At 45.1% G+C, this 15,388-nt stretch overlaps 1 pseudogene; it reads right to left on the bottom strand.

The window, feature by feature from the left end:
* Positions 1-15,388, bottom strand: part of LOC126959299 (Y-box-binding protein 1-like) — a 90,504-nt pseudogene that overhangs the window by 56,759 nt on the left and 18,357 nt on the right.

Raw genomic sequence — 15,388 nt, 5'->3', positions numbered from 1 at the left:
CCTGGTAGAGACTACAAATCCCTCTCTCTCATTCATTCTTTCTTCCTTCCTTTCTTTTTTTAAACCATGGGATCATGACGAAGGGTGGCTGGCTGGGCAGGGAATCTGGTGGAAAAAGGGCGGCCTAGGCTGAGAACACCCAAGCCGGGAGCATCGCCCCCACCTCTGTCACCAGGGCAGAGAAAGAACAGCCAAGCTGAACTGAGGGTTATTTTTAGTCTCAAAGATGCAGCCTTTGAGAACAAACAGCCTAGGAGGACCTGCCAAATGAGCGTGGCCCCGGAGGAGGTGTCAGCATGCAGCTGCTTCACGTTGCCCCAGTCCCTCCGGAAACCAGAGCTGGGGCAGTGTGTGTGTTTCCTCAGGCTGACTTGCAGGGCACCCCGAGTGCCACAGGGTCCTGTGAGGACAGCGTGAGAGCCCCACGCACCATGACCTTTAAAACCAGCCTGGGCTTAACCTGAACGGGCTCCCTCCAACACCCACCCACAAGAGGAGCCAACTTTGCAAGGGCCCCGCCTGCCTCATTTGGTCCCATGCTCCTGCCTGTGGCCCCTCCCGCTGCCTTCGTTACCACCCCAGCCCCAGACTGCTGGGGGACACCTTAGAATATCGTTTTCTTCTTCCTTTCTTGTTTCCTCTCCTAACTTTTCTTCCTTTACTCTCTGTAACACAGGTAATCCATATTCATGGTGGAACAAATTCAAAAATTGAGATAAGCGAAAAAGAACAATCCCGATGACCAGCCCTGCCCCAGCCACTGTGAGTGGGCGGAGACTGGCACTTGCTAATGTTTGGTGGATGTTTTTCCGGACTTTTTTCTATGCATACTTACTTATAAGGCACTTATTTTTTTTTCAAAAGCATGGAATCTCACCCGCGGCCTGGCACTGAGGAGCCAGGACAGCCACTCATTCAGGAAGGGCCTCCACCAGTTTGGATGATGACTGTTATCTCCCAGTAATGACCTGCAGCTCTGTGCAGGAGGCTGTTAGGACATGACATTTCAAAACAGAATTGTTCTGAAATAATTTTACTTGGCTACAAAGAACAAATAGCAAGAGTGATGCCAGTCCGAGGTAGGATAGGCAGCTGCTGGGCAGATGAAGTATTTTTTGTGTAAGGTAGTGATGATCTCTGTGGAAGGTTACAGTTTTTGCTTGAGCACGGTGCCTGGTCTCTGAGTATTGCATGGCAGTGTTTGATAAAGGCAACTTTCTTCTTCATCCTCACCTGTCCCAGCAGGAATCATTTTGCCTGTGTCAGGCTTTTATTCAGGGGTCACCTGATTCAGAACCAACCCCCACCTCCCCACCCAGTGTACTGGCTAAGAAGACAGACTCTCAAGTAAGAAGGCTTGAGTTCAAATCCTAGCCCTGCCTCTAAATAACTGTGTGAAATTGGGCAAGTGGTTTAGCTTGCTTGTGTCAAATTTCCTCATTTGAAAAACAGGGATGAAGATAGAAGATACAGCTGGGGCTTGGCGTGAGAATTCAGTGAAATGAAACAGGTAGAGCACTCAGAAGACAGCATAGCACATAGCGAGTGCCCACTAATTCATTCTTCTTCTGCTATTATTGTTTTTTCAACTCTTATGGAACGGTTCCTGTGTTAAAGGCACTTGCCTGGATTCCAGTATGATTTAGGGCAAATTGGTGAACTTACCTCTTTCTTTCTTCAGATAGGAGCTCAAGGCAGTTGGGGAATGAGATGAGGGATAATTTCAGGTGCTTGGATATCAGGAGATTGAATAAGTTTGCATTATGGGGTCACTGGAGCTTGTTGACACATTGGGAAAATGTTAAGAGCCATGTTACTTTAATTGGGACTCTCATAAACACACCACTCCCGTTGCTGAAGGTGGATCTTGAGTACATCAGGGTCCAACATGCTATTCATGCTACTTTCGTGTATGTGTGAAAGCTTCCGTAATACAACGTTTTTATACATGTATAGGTATGTGTGTCCTGAAAAAAAATCTACAAGCACTCTATTTTACTTTCATACTTTTACCAAATTGTTTTAATATACATTTTATACAATGCTCATGAATCTTTTTTGTTAAGACGACAAAAGCACTAAAAATGCATCCTCGTTGGACGTACTGGTGTTGAGAGAAGCCACAGGTGGTCTGTTACAAGGTTTTCACTCTGGCGATCACATTTTATTGCACTGATGACATGCAGAATTCCTTAGCTGACAGGTGATGGGGACAAAGAGCAGACACCTCACTGGTGCCTGGTGCCAGGCTGCCTGCTCCCTTTGCCCTTCCTCCCAGTCTTGGCTTCCAGCCCTTGTTTCAGGTCATACATCTCCCATCTATGTCAATGCCCAGCACATGGTGTGCCCCATTAAAACTCTGAGAACAGAAGAGGTGGAGGTTAGAGACATTCATCCAGATTAATCACAGAACTTTCCACCTCAAGACTGGGGTCATTGACATCTGTCCCCTCCCTCTTCCAGGCCAGCCTCACCTCCTCTTTCTCTTTGGTCCTGGCAATCCCTCCAGACTTTTGGCAACAACATAGAGGTCACATTCTTGTTACTACGTAGGCCTGAATTCACCTTCTTTTTAGTGATCGGTCATTCAGATGTTTGGCCTGGGTTTGTTGCTACCACTATTATTATTAGGAATAATTGTAGCTGTCGATTATTGAGTGGTTATTGGGTGCCAGATGCCATACATCCATAGGCATGGTCTCATTTAATCCATACAACAGCCGTGAGGGAAGTACTGTTACTCCATTTCACAGATGAGGAAATTGAAGCTTGCAAAGGTTGAGTGTTACGGCCATAGAGCTAATAAATGGAAATTGTAATTCCAGGCTTAAGCTAATAAATGGAAATTGTAATTCCAGGCTTACTTATTCCGAAGCTCATGCTCTTCACATCTTGCTTATTTGTGATTCTTTTTCCATCTGTGGAAAGAGGAGGGGGGTGTAAAAGAATGGCTTTCACTAGACCTACAGTTCTGTTGTGGTTTTGTATGCACATGGTAAATGGAGACTACCATAATGTGGACACCCTTGCTGTCTAGGCTCTAGTGTCTTATAAAAGGGCTCTAAGGTGTGCGTGTGTGTGTGGGTGTGCGTGTGTGTGTGGGGGTGTGTGTGTGTGTGTGAGCGCGCGCACACACACTTCTAAATGTAAAGAGAGGGCCATCCAGAGGTAGAGGGCTGTCAGGTAAGAAAATGACTCCGGAATTCACACCCGGGTTCTGCCTCAGCTCTGACACTCATGAGCTTGTTATCTTAAGCAACCCGCTTCTCCTCCCTGTGCCTCGGTTTCCTTATTTGTAGAAGAGGAATAACAAAGCCTAGGTTACTGTTAAGTACATTAAGTGAGATCAGTGGAAAGTGTCCAGAGGAGTACCCAACCAAAGTTGGCACTCAAAAGTAAGGGTGTTCCTGTCCCACATTCCCCAGCACAGGAGGGTTTCCCAAAGCAGCGCTGGGAAGAGAGAGAAGTGTGAGCCTTTGCCTGGATGCGTGGGCAAAGATGCAGTTTGGGGGAGGAGGGTACTCCGCAAACCCCAGCAATGTTTCCACTGGGCACTGCTGGGTTGTGTGTTGGGAGCTTTGGAGTGAGGTTTGGGCCCCACCCCGCCTTGGTCTCCCCAGCTGCTCGGGAGGGTGCAGGTCTGCTCCCCACACACACCCTCCCTTCTGCTTTCTTCCCCACGCATCTCAACCTAACCAAAGTTCACGCCCAGCCCTTGCTTTCATTCCTGACTGCCACTCAGGCCACAGCCACGAGGGGCAGGAGCCACACTGGGCGGGGCTGCAGGTGGTCTGCAGGTCCCAGAGGGCAGTTCTGGACTGAAGAGTTAGCCAACCCCTGCTGTGAACCTCCTACTCTTAGAAAACAAGGACTCCAAAAGCATTCCTGTCCCCTCTCCCGACCACAGACAGACAAAGCGACCCACACAGACTTAGACACACACACATAGGCACACAGACACATAGAGACACAGACCCTCGCCGCAAAACATGTACAGATATGCAAAGACACACACAGCCACATAGAGACAGACACACACAGAAATATGAACAGAGACAGACATACACACATGGACCCACGCACACAGAAACATGTACAGATATACAAAGACATGCAGAGATGCCCAGACACAGACACACAGAAATACCCAGACACATAGAGACACAGAGGCACATGCACAGACGCAGACACACACGGAGACACTATGACATGCGAACAATGTGTGCACGCACACACAGGTTCCCTCCCACCCGGCAGGCGCTGCCCTCTGCCCCGTGGCCCCCACCCCTGCAGCTCTTCCTCTTTGGTCTAATAAGGGTAGGTGAGAAAGCATTATGAAATTCCAGAGATATTTCCCAGCTCCCCACATGCTCCTCCTGTGGTGCGTCCAGTTGAATGTTCAGCTCTGGGCAAGTGTCCAGGGCCCCGGGCCCCAAGGCTGAGTCATGTAGATGAAGATTCCGAGGCCCTGAGTAGCATTTCTAGATCCCCAGCCTTTAAAAAACACCGCAGGATGCCCTAGGAGGCAGCGAAGTTTCCCACAGACACTCCACTTGGTGCAGATTTAATCACAGGGCATTTAAATAGCATCATCTGGAGGTAATTTGGAATTGACATTACCAGGCTAGAGGAAATTTTTTTTACCAAAAGAAGGGGTTGGAATATTATATTGTGTTAGTTATCAATCAGCCATTTCCAGGGGATTACAAAAGCGGTAAGACCTGTTTTACACAATATGTTAGAACAATTTACAACAGGATTTGCTCATCACTAGTGTAAATGGTATTAGTTGTTCCACAATGCTTGGGGCAACAAATGACACATTTCATGAATTTCTAAATCAAATCATTCTAGACCCCACACCTACCAGGACCTCAGAAATATTCAATCCCAGCCTCTTTTCAGGGCCCCTCCTCTCCTGCTATGCAGAACTCTGAGGCCTCAGGATCCTGGAAACTTGGGGGAAAGGCATCGGGTCTGTGATGGTCACTGCCCGGTGGCTTATTGTCCACGCCCAGGTAGACCAGTAAAAGACTGCCGCTCATGGCATCCTCTTCAAATTCAAGGCCACAGTGCAAGTGTCCAGTCCTCAGAAGCACACTGCCCCCCCAGCCACTCCCCAGAGGCCTTGGCACCTCAGGGTCCTGGGTAAGAGGCTGGGCACCCAAGGGTCCTGCCAGTCCTTGAATGACCTCCAGCCCTCGGCCCCCTCCCCAGCCCTCGCAATCTCTAACAGTAAGTGTTAGGTCTACAGACCCTTAGAAAATCAAAGAAAGGCCTTTAATTTTCCCCCAGAGCAAGAGAAGCCTAGCCTTCAAGACACGAAGGCCTCTAGAGAAGAAGAGGGGAAATCCGCCACATTCTTTTCCAGTGAGCTACAGAGGAAAAACAGACATGGTTAATTTGTCAATCACAGTGGCCAGTCACTTAGTCAATAATTACCTGATTTACTTAGTAATCCATACTCTTCGGGGAGTAGATAGAGTTGTGGTCCAAAAAAAAATCCAAAAAACCAACAAACAAAACCCTTTCTTTGAATAAAGATGATGAAATCTCTTGGCTTCTGTAATTTTCAGAGTCCTTCTGGAACACTCCTGTTCAGACATGAATGGGTTCAGTCCCATACAGCTTGGTGTCTAGTAGCTCAGTCTCTTCGTTCCCTTTCATGGAAGAGTTGTACCCCTATTTGAGGACTGATAAGGGTGTGATGAGGGGTGTCCCTCAACTCAAGAAACCCAATCTAGCTCCCACTCACACCCAACACCACACAGGCAGTAGAGCTTAAGGTTGGAAGGGATGGCTGTGGAATCAGATAAAACAGAGTTTGAGTTCTGGCTACATCACTTTTTATCTGTGTGACTTTAGGCAATTTACTTTACCTCTCTGAGCCTCAATTTCTTCCTTTCTAAAATAGGGATGATAAAGTACCTCATAGGATGATGTAGAAGTTAAATGGCAGACATGCAGACATGCCAGGATAGTGGCGTCAATTCATGCCGCAATGTACGCCCTGTGCTCCAAATACTCTCTGCTCTATGTGTGATAGAGAAACGTAAATTAAAGTGATACAGCCGCATTTGAAAAGCAGCGTTAGTGTCGCTGATGACAAGACCAAGATGCATCTATGTCCCTCCTCCAGGGTCCCTAATGGGATGGAGCCCTGTTTGCCTATGGTGGTGATGAGCTTTCTCTTCATCCCTTTTTCATTCTTCCCAGCCCCCGCCCCACTCCTATTCCTTGAATCATTTCCTAAAATAAACAAGCTGCAGACAAGCCATTATTTCAGAGTCTGCTGTGTGTGTGTGTGTGTGTGTGTGTGTGTGTGTGTGTGTGTGTGTGTGTGTGTTGGGGGGACTAAGACAGCTAGAAAGGAGAAAAAACAAAGCAAGGCAAAAGGGTGGGAAATAGAAAACAAAATATGGCAGAAATCAGTTAAACTACATGTCATTATAATAAATGTAAACAGATTACCTCTCAAATGAAACATTCTCAGATTAGATAAAACAAATGAACAAAGTTTCTAAGAGCTATACCTAAAGCAAGACCATAACAATTGGAAATAAAAAGTTAGAAAAAGAAATACCAGTCCAATGCTAACCAAAACATGAAATATATATTGTTATGGGTGAAACTGTGTGCCCCCAAAAGATATGTTGAAGTCTCAACTCCCAGTATCTCACAATGTGACCTTATTTGAAAAGAGTCATTGCAGATGTAATAAAATTAAGATGAGGTCATATTGGAATAGGGTGGGCCCTTAAGCCAGTATGAGTGGTGTCCTTTTTATTGTTGTTGTTGAGATAGAGTCTCACCCTGTCACCCCGACTGGAGCGCAATGGTGCCATCTCAGCTCACTGCAACCTCTGCCTCCCGGGTTCAAGCGATTCTCCTGCCTCAGCCTCCTGAGTAGCTGGGATCACAGGCGCCTGCCACCATGCCCGGCTGATTTTTTGTATCTTTAGTAGAGACGGGATTTCACCATGTTGGCCAGGCTGGTCTCCAATTCCTGACCTCGTGATCTGCCTTCCTTGGCCTCCCGAAGTGCTGGGTTTACAGGCGTGAGCCACCGTGCCCAACTGGTGTTCTTATAAGAAGATGAGAGACACAGATGCACAGAAGACAGCCATGTGATGGGGGAGGCAGACACTGGTGTTACGCTGCCACAAGCCGAAGAATGCCTAGGGCTACTAAGAGCTAGAAGAGACAAGAAAGGTTCCCCTCCTAGAATATTTGGAGGGAGCATGGCCCTGCCAATTTCAGGCTTTGATTCCACTTTGATTTCAGACTTCCAGCATCTAGAACTGTGAGAAAATAAATTTCTATGGGTTTAAGCCACCCAGTTTATGGTAATGTGTTATGGCAGCCCTATGTAATTAATATACATATCTAACAATATTTATATCAGACCACATAAAATTTAAGACCTGATACGGTTTGTCCCCACCCAAATCTCATGTTGAATTGTAATTCCCAGGCCCTGGTGGGAGGTGATTGGATCATGGGGGCGGATTTCCCCCTTGCTGTTCTCATGATAATGAGTCAGTTGTCATGAGATCTGGTTGTTTAAAAGTGTGTAGTACTTTCCCCCTCACTCTCTCTCTCCTGCTCTGCCATGGTAAGATGTGCTTGCTCCTCCTTCGCCTTCCACTATGATTGTAAGTTTCCTGAGGCCCCCCAGCCATGCTTCCTATACAGCATGCATAACGATGAGTCAATTAAACCTCTTTCTTCATACATTACCCAGTTTCCCATAGTTTTTTATAGCAGTATGAGAACAGACAAATACAAGACCAAAGCATTATCAAGAATAAGAACATTACAAAGTTATAAAAGCAACATCCCATTAAGAATATATAATGGTTGTGAATTTGTATGTACTTAACATGACTAAATTATAAAGAGAAGTTACATTCATTCATATTCACCATGTAATGTATTTTTTAAATTATACATTCATCCCTATCATGGTGTAATATTTTTAATGTACTTTATCAGGACCAAATAAATCAAGCAGTAAAACAGTAAGGATATGTAAAGTAAGAAAGAGTAAGGATAAACAAAAAGAGTAAGGATATGTAAGGTATGAAGAGATAATTTAGTAAACCTGCTCCAATATAGAAATATGGAAGCCTGCATCAAAATAGAGAATATATATATTTTTCAAGCACATGTCGACCATTTTAGCAAAGAGAGTCTCAAGAAATTTCAAATAATTTAAAGCATAGAAATCATATTTTCTATGCAGAATACTATTAAATCAGAAAAAACATACTCCTAAGTTTACTGTGGAGGAAAGGGAAAGTTTTAATAAAAAATTACAAAATATTTAGGTTTGAACAACTGTAAAAAATCTACTCAATAACACTTGTGGGAAGCAGATAAAGCAGTACCTAGACATATATTTATAGCTTTAAGACATGTTACTGGCAAAACAGGATTGAAAATAAATGAATGAAAAGAATACCAAAAGCTATTTTAGAAAAGAATAAATGAGATAATACATGTAAAGTCTTTTGCATAGTGCTTGACACTCTAAGTATTCAATAAAAGGTCTTCCTTCCACAGTAAATGGAAATTATAGTTGTTGTTATTCCACCTATATCTTTCCAGTGAAAAGAGATTTTCTTTCCAGGATTAAATTAAAACTTCATAAGTTACTATGGCACACCAAGAAGGAGATACCTCTGTGCCTGGAACTTCAGAAATTAGTTTTTATACAATTTTGCAGAGTGCAGTGATATCCCAGAAAGATAAATTCTCTGGCCCAAGTTGGTCTCTTCTGCCTCTATTAAATATAAACCTGTTCCTTACCCATTGAATGGGCTAGAGACAGAATCCAGAGGTCACAGTGACATGATATGTATTAGAAGCTAAGTTCCTAAATACAAGCTGCGCTCTGAAAACCCTTATTAGCATCCAGGGAATTCTGTCATGAATCCTTATTTTAGGAATGAAGTAAAGATTTCGGTAATTAGGGAGTATCACCTTTCCTGAAGGTACTGTTGATAAACCAGTCCCGTAAAATTATTCTTCAGTAAAGGAGTGGCCTTAGGCGCTTAATGACAGGGTGTTTTTTCAATAACTATTTTTGACTAACAAAATACTATTTGGGGAACATACAAAACCCTCAAAGGAACTCAATCAATGCTATTTTTAGATTGGAAAAGTGATCCCTTGACAGAATTTGTTAAAAAGAAAGCCAAGAAATCAGTAGTAGTACCTCATTAGTAGTATTTGACTTTTTTATCTATATTAGTAAAAGTTTATATGTCAAGTTGGCTCCAGAAGGTCTTTTTGTTTAATTTTCTCATTTGGAAAAAAAATAAAGCCTAGGTTTTCAGGGTTGCCTTTTATCCAAGCATATGTATTCATCTGCAAAAGAGAAGAGGGCATTGAGGGTCCCCTTCCCTGACACTCCAGGTCAAGCAGAACCACCTGTGGAGAAGGCAGCAGCTGACACTGAAACTTGCTTTAATTTGTGCCACTTTGGGTGGGTGTGTTCTAACTGTCCAGGAGGCTGAGCACATTGGGAAATGAGGTCGCTTAGAAGGGATGGCCTTCACTGATAGGTGAACACTTAACTGCCTGGCCCTTCCCAGTACAATTTGCTAAGGACGCTGGGCAGCTCTTGGGCACTAGTTCTTGAGAGGGCTTGGTTCTGTCATCAGAGGAAAGCCCAGCATCTATGCAGCACCTTGCTCTTGTCATGCAGCTCCCCAACACCCCTTAGGGTAGGGAGGGAATGTTCTGTTGCCCCCTTTAGACAAGTGACTAGACTATACACTCCCAGATTAATGACAGGAGAGGAGATCCATCCTTCAGCTGTTGATGAGGGAGGAAGACTTGTGGGGGAGGATGCTTGGTTCTCAGGGCCCTCACCTGCTCCTTCTGTACCTTGTCTTTGAGCAAATCTGCTTCCCTGTGGGATAAATGAACATAACCCATACCAATCCTCCTTGCTGCCAGATACCTACCATGCTCACTGCACCTTCTTGACCATTGTGCAACTAACACCCAGCACAGAACATCCATCCACACCCATGTATGTCTTGAGTGTCCGCTATGGACTTGGTACTGTGCTTGTACTTGGGATGCAGTGACAAATAAGACAGACTGAGAGCATTGCTGAAAACCAAGCTTGGGTGTGTCTGTTGTAGAAGGACACATTTCTGTGGAGAACAGGGCTGTGGCGGGCGGTGAGCAAAGTAATGACCTTCTGTCTGGCTTCCCCCCTGGAGAAGCAGCTGAGCTGATTTTCTCCAGCAGCAGCTTCAAAAGACAAAGCTCAGCATAGCAGAGAACTACTAAAACCACAAGTCTGAAAGGTGTACGATGCCACAGAGAATGTGTTGCTTCCCTCCTCATTCAGGAGGTCCCCAGGCATCGAGGCAGGCAGTGAGGGGGTGGTTCTTAGATATCACTGTCCTCTGTGGTGGTGAGACAGTCACCATCTGCACAGGCTTCACCTGGGCCTGCAGAAGCAGTGCCCCACCCCCACATGCCCTCCAGCTGCAGACCCTCTGAACTGTAAATAAAGCTAATTGTAACTGAAATGAGGGCGTATAAGACATCCAAAGTTGTTTCCAATTAGTTTGTTTTTTTAAAGTGCTACTTTGCACATTAGGTAATCATCACTTTCAGCCTCTCCGAGCAGAAAGCCCAGAGCACATTCTCTTGGGTTCCTGGGCAGAAAGGCAGAAGTCTCCGTTTCAGGGTAATACAGAAACATTACCCTCCCCTGTTAACTTTGCTAATAAAAGTTGTACGTAGCTAGATCTTAGGGTACATGAACGTGACCACAGAGTTTTCTTTTATGATTTCTACTTTAAAAATTACCTTATAGGCCAGGTGCAGTGGCTCATGCCTGTAATCCCAGCACTTTGGGAGGCCAAGACAGGCAGATCACGAAGTCAAGAGATAGACACCATATTGGCCAACATGGTGAAATCCCGTCTCTATCAAAAATACAAAAATTAGCTGAGCATGGTGGCGCACACCTGTAGTCCCAGCTACTCGGGAGGCTGAGGCAGGAGAATCTCTTGAACCCAGGAGGTGGAGGTTGCAGTGAGCTGAGATTGCACCACTGCACTCCAGCCTGATGACAGAGTGAGACTCCACCCAAAAAAAAAAAAAAAAAAAAAGAAAAAATTTACCTTATAAACTCATCTGAATATCAAAGCAAGCTCTTCCTGGTGAATTGTTTTTCCTTCACCAGCTCCGTCTCCAATAATGCTGCCCCATGTGGAGGTTTGTGCAGAGACTTGGCCAGGTGGTAAAATGACCTCATTGGTTTGTTTGTTTTGGGTAGAGGAAGGTTGTTTCAGCTGAGTTCAGAAGCTGAACATAAGGAAATCAGTCCCATTAGAAAACCACCCTGATGAGCAGGAGTGAACTAATGTGGTTAGAACACCTTTGTATTAATGCTGAATTCACAAACTCCCCTACCCTCAATTGTTCACGAAATTCTGAAACACACAAGTGGAAGACCTCAGAGTTACTGCAATCCCACTGATTGGACCTCTGCAAGCTGTAAAGAGTCCCTCCACAACGTGTTCAGAAAACACAAGTGGGATGAAGTTCTGGATATGTGAGTACAATAGCTTCAAGCTCTGTGCCTCCTCCAAGCCTCTGCTCACGCAGTTCCCATCTTCTAGGAAACACTTTTCCCCACTTCCCACTTGGCCAACACGTAGCATTCTCAAGGGCCAGCTAATGTCCTCACAATTCATCTTGTGATCAGTATTGGGAAAGACCTTAAATACCATCTGGTTCTAGGAGCTACTCCCTTCTAAAATTGAATGTCCTCTATAATTTCTAGCCAGAGTTGAAATACCATTGATGACTGGGGGCTCAATCTCCTGAAGATAACCCATTTTATCTTCATATAGCTTTATTTGTATTCATGATAATTACTACTATTTGTGGCAAGTCACCTTATAGTAGTTGGCAAATGTTACATGAATGTAATTCTCACAACAACCCTACGAAGGAAGTATCGCTGTTATCTTCTCATCTCATTTTACAGAAGAGAAGATCAAGTCTGAGGGAGGCTCAATGACCTGCCCACGGTCACAGAGCAGGAAGCAGCAGAGCCTGGAGGTCTAACTCCAAACATTGTGTGCTCTTCGCTGCTGCACTGCAACCTCCAGGACTTCCTGCCGTGCGGAAATTTTTCACGGTCACAGGCGCACTCAAGATAGAGTTGTGCACAGTTGTCAAATGACCTCTTAGAATTCTCAGTGCTTAGAGTCTGTCCTGCACACAACATAGCAGGTCATGACCTAGACTTGCAATCTTTCATTGATCATTGTTTCAAGAATTTAGTTTCACTCTCCACCAAAACTAAGTTCCTGGAAGGTGGGACCATGCTCTATGCTCATTTTGTGTATTTAACTTTTGTGTGCTTAATTTTCAAGACTTTTTGCATCCATTTCAGAACCTATTAGGTGGGTGAGCAATTGTGGGTTTTGCCGTTAAAAGTAATAATGAAAACTGCAATTATGTTTGCACCAACCTCATAGTATAGACAGCACTGAGCACATGGCAAGTGCTGATTGATTGAACAGTGCTGGGGAGAAGAGCAGACAAAGAGGCAGGAGCCCTGGATTCTAGTTCCAGCTCTGCCACTATAAGAACAGTCTTCCCCACTTGCCTCAGTTTCCCCATATGAACTGGACGATGTGTGCCACAACCACCTTTTGATTGGTGCTCTCCCAGGCTATAGGACTGGTGGCAAAGCCAGGAAGAACTAGCCCATTACTCAGACTGAATCATGCCCTCATGCACTCACCCAGGAAGCAGTGATCATCCCCTAGAACACAGCTGGGACAGGGAGCGGGACGTCACCCACAGGACATAGACTAACTTCTGCTGGCGCTCCTGGTCTATCCATCCCTTATGCTCCTAGGCCAGCAAAAAGCAGAAATCCTGCACAATTCATAGTCTTTCAGTCTCTCACATGCCTTAGGAAGTTTCTCAGTGTTTAGACAAAAGATTTTTGTCTAATATCAATGAGAAACAACAGAATATCTAGAAATTTCCTTGGGAAATCCCTTACTGGCTAACTCACCAACGAAGTAAGGAAGCTGGTCTATGTTCAGCCTTCACTACTGTGTTGGGCAATTTTTCAATCATTTATTCGTTTATTTCACAATATATTTTTTTGTGGGTCTGTCATGGACTAGACACTGTGCAGGGTGGTGTAGATACAATGATGAACAAGACAGGACACAGTTTCTATCTCAGGGGGCTTACAATCTTGCTGGAGAGGGAGATTTAAGCAAATAATCATACAAAGCTCTGATGAAAATCAGATAAGTGCCACAAAGAAAACGCACATAGAGCGCCAACAGGGAGGCCTGACTTGAGGGTGGGTTTGGGTCGGGGAGGGTTTCTGGGTGGAAGCTGCTTTTACGCTAGGACCTGGCACATCCAGGAAAGAGAACGTGGTGGGGTCTGGGGGGTGCTCTGATCTACAGCGCACTGTGGGAGACAGGAATCAGACTCCTCATCTCAGCTCCGACTCCCAGTGACTGTGAAACTGTGTGAGTTACCTCTTCTCTCTGGGCCTCAGCTTTGGTTTGGTTTTGTATTTTCGTCGTTGTTGTTACTGGTTTTCCCCATCTGCAAAATGAAGATCTGTTACTTTAAGCAAATGTGATGCTCAGATAAAAGCCATGGTTAAGATGTCACCTTGAAGACTGTCGTTCTGCACAAATTAACCAGAGGGATCCTTATCATGGACTCTTCCCCTTCATATCCACCTCATCTGTGAAAGGGAGAGTGTCTGAGGGAGAATTTCATTTGACATTTAGAAAAATGACAGTGAAATGGGTTTTCCTTATTTGGATTCTCCACTTTATACGCCATATACCCAGATTATATACAGACACATGTGGGGGGCTGCAGAGGGACTGGAAAACCTGGTCCCAGGTGGCCTGCGGACGGGAAAGCCAGCAGACGTGTGAGGGGAGAAAGGTGCTTATTAAACAAACCTCACTGGCAGTCCTTCTCCTCATTTCTTTTCCAGATGCGCCTCAAAATGCTCCGCCAAGAATTCTAATGAGAAACAGATTTCCTCTGGCTCAGCCCGTCCTTCACCTGCAGATTTCTAAGCGGAGATATTGCTGTCCACTCCTGCCGAGAGTCGAAGGGGGGGGGGTTGTTTTAAATTCTCTTCTGCAGGAATTGGAGCTTTGAACGTTCAAGAACACATTTCAGATTTCTCTTCTTTTATACTTTAGCCAAAAAGCACGGGGTCAAAATATGAAAGGAAGCAAACACAGTCATTTGGTGGAGGATTGGGGCTAATCACCCCCAAAGTCCTGGTCACTCATCAGCAAGCCCTTAAGTTGAAAGTGTAGGGATCCTAGTTTGCATGGAGAAATGTTTGTTCTGTCGTGTGAATGTTCCTGTTTGTGGTCCCACCCACAGACTCCAGCGTGGGTCAATGACCCTATTGTGAAGCAAAGAAAGCCAAGGCAAGACCTTAGCCAGAAAGATGTGAAAGTGGGTTTTGTCCCTTTAACCTGAAACAGAGGTTATGAAAGAGATTAGCCAGCCTCTACTATGTGGGCTCAGGAAATGTCCTGAATTTTCATAGCTGTGTAGAGTTCGAAGACAAACATGGTCTCTGCTCTTGCCCTTGCGGCCAGAACCCCAAGCCTGCCTGGCCCCCTGCAGCCCTGCCATTGTCTCTCGCAGCCCCGTCTCCATCTGTCTTGTTTGCTCTGTTTCCCACAGGCTTGGCCTGCTCAGTCCACAGGGTGGAGGAAGGGTGGGGGCATTCCTTCCAGCAACCCAGTGCAGACCCTCAGCTCCCCCTGGGTTTACACATCACTGTGGAAAGAGCGTTCTTTTTATTTCCTATGTCATCCTGTCTCAAAAAAAGATTATTTCTTAAAAGCTTCCCTTCCTATGAGCAATCAGGATGGAGGTTTGCTAAAAAATACTTTGGCTTGTGGCTGGGCATGGTGGCTGACACCTGTAATCCCCGCACTTTGGGAGGCCGAGGTGGGCAGATCACCTGAGGTCAGGAGTTCAAGACCAGCCTGGCCGACATGGTGAAACCCCGTCTTTACTAAAAATACAAAAATTAACCGGGCATGGTGGCTCAGGCCTGTAATCCCAGCTACTAGGGAGGATGAGGCAGGAGAAACTCTTGAACCCAGGAAGTGAAGGTTGCAGTGAGTCGAGATTGCGCCACTGCACTCCAGGCTGGGCGACAGAGTGAGACTCTGTCTCAAAAAAATATATATATATCTATATATATATACACACATACGTATATATGTGTAGGTACACGTATATATGTGTAGGTATACGTATATATGTATATATATGTGTCTATATGTAAATATATGTGTGTGTGTATATATATAAAAAATAT

The sequence above is a fragment of the Macaca thibetana genome, chromosome 7 (genome assembly GCF_024542745.1).
Source record: "Macaca thibetana thibetana isolate TM-01 chromosome 7, ASM2454274v1, whole genome shotgun sequence".
Taxonomy (NCBI): Eukaryota; Metazoa; Chordata; class Mammalia; order Primates; family Cercopithecidae; genus Macaca; species Macaca thibetana.
This window is presented reverse-complemented; position numbering and strand designations above follow the sequence as displayed.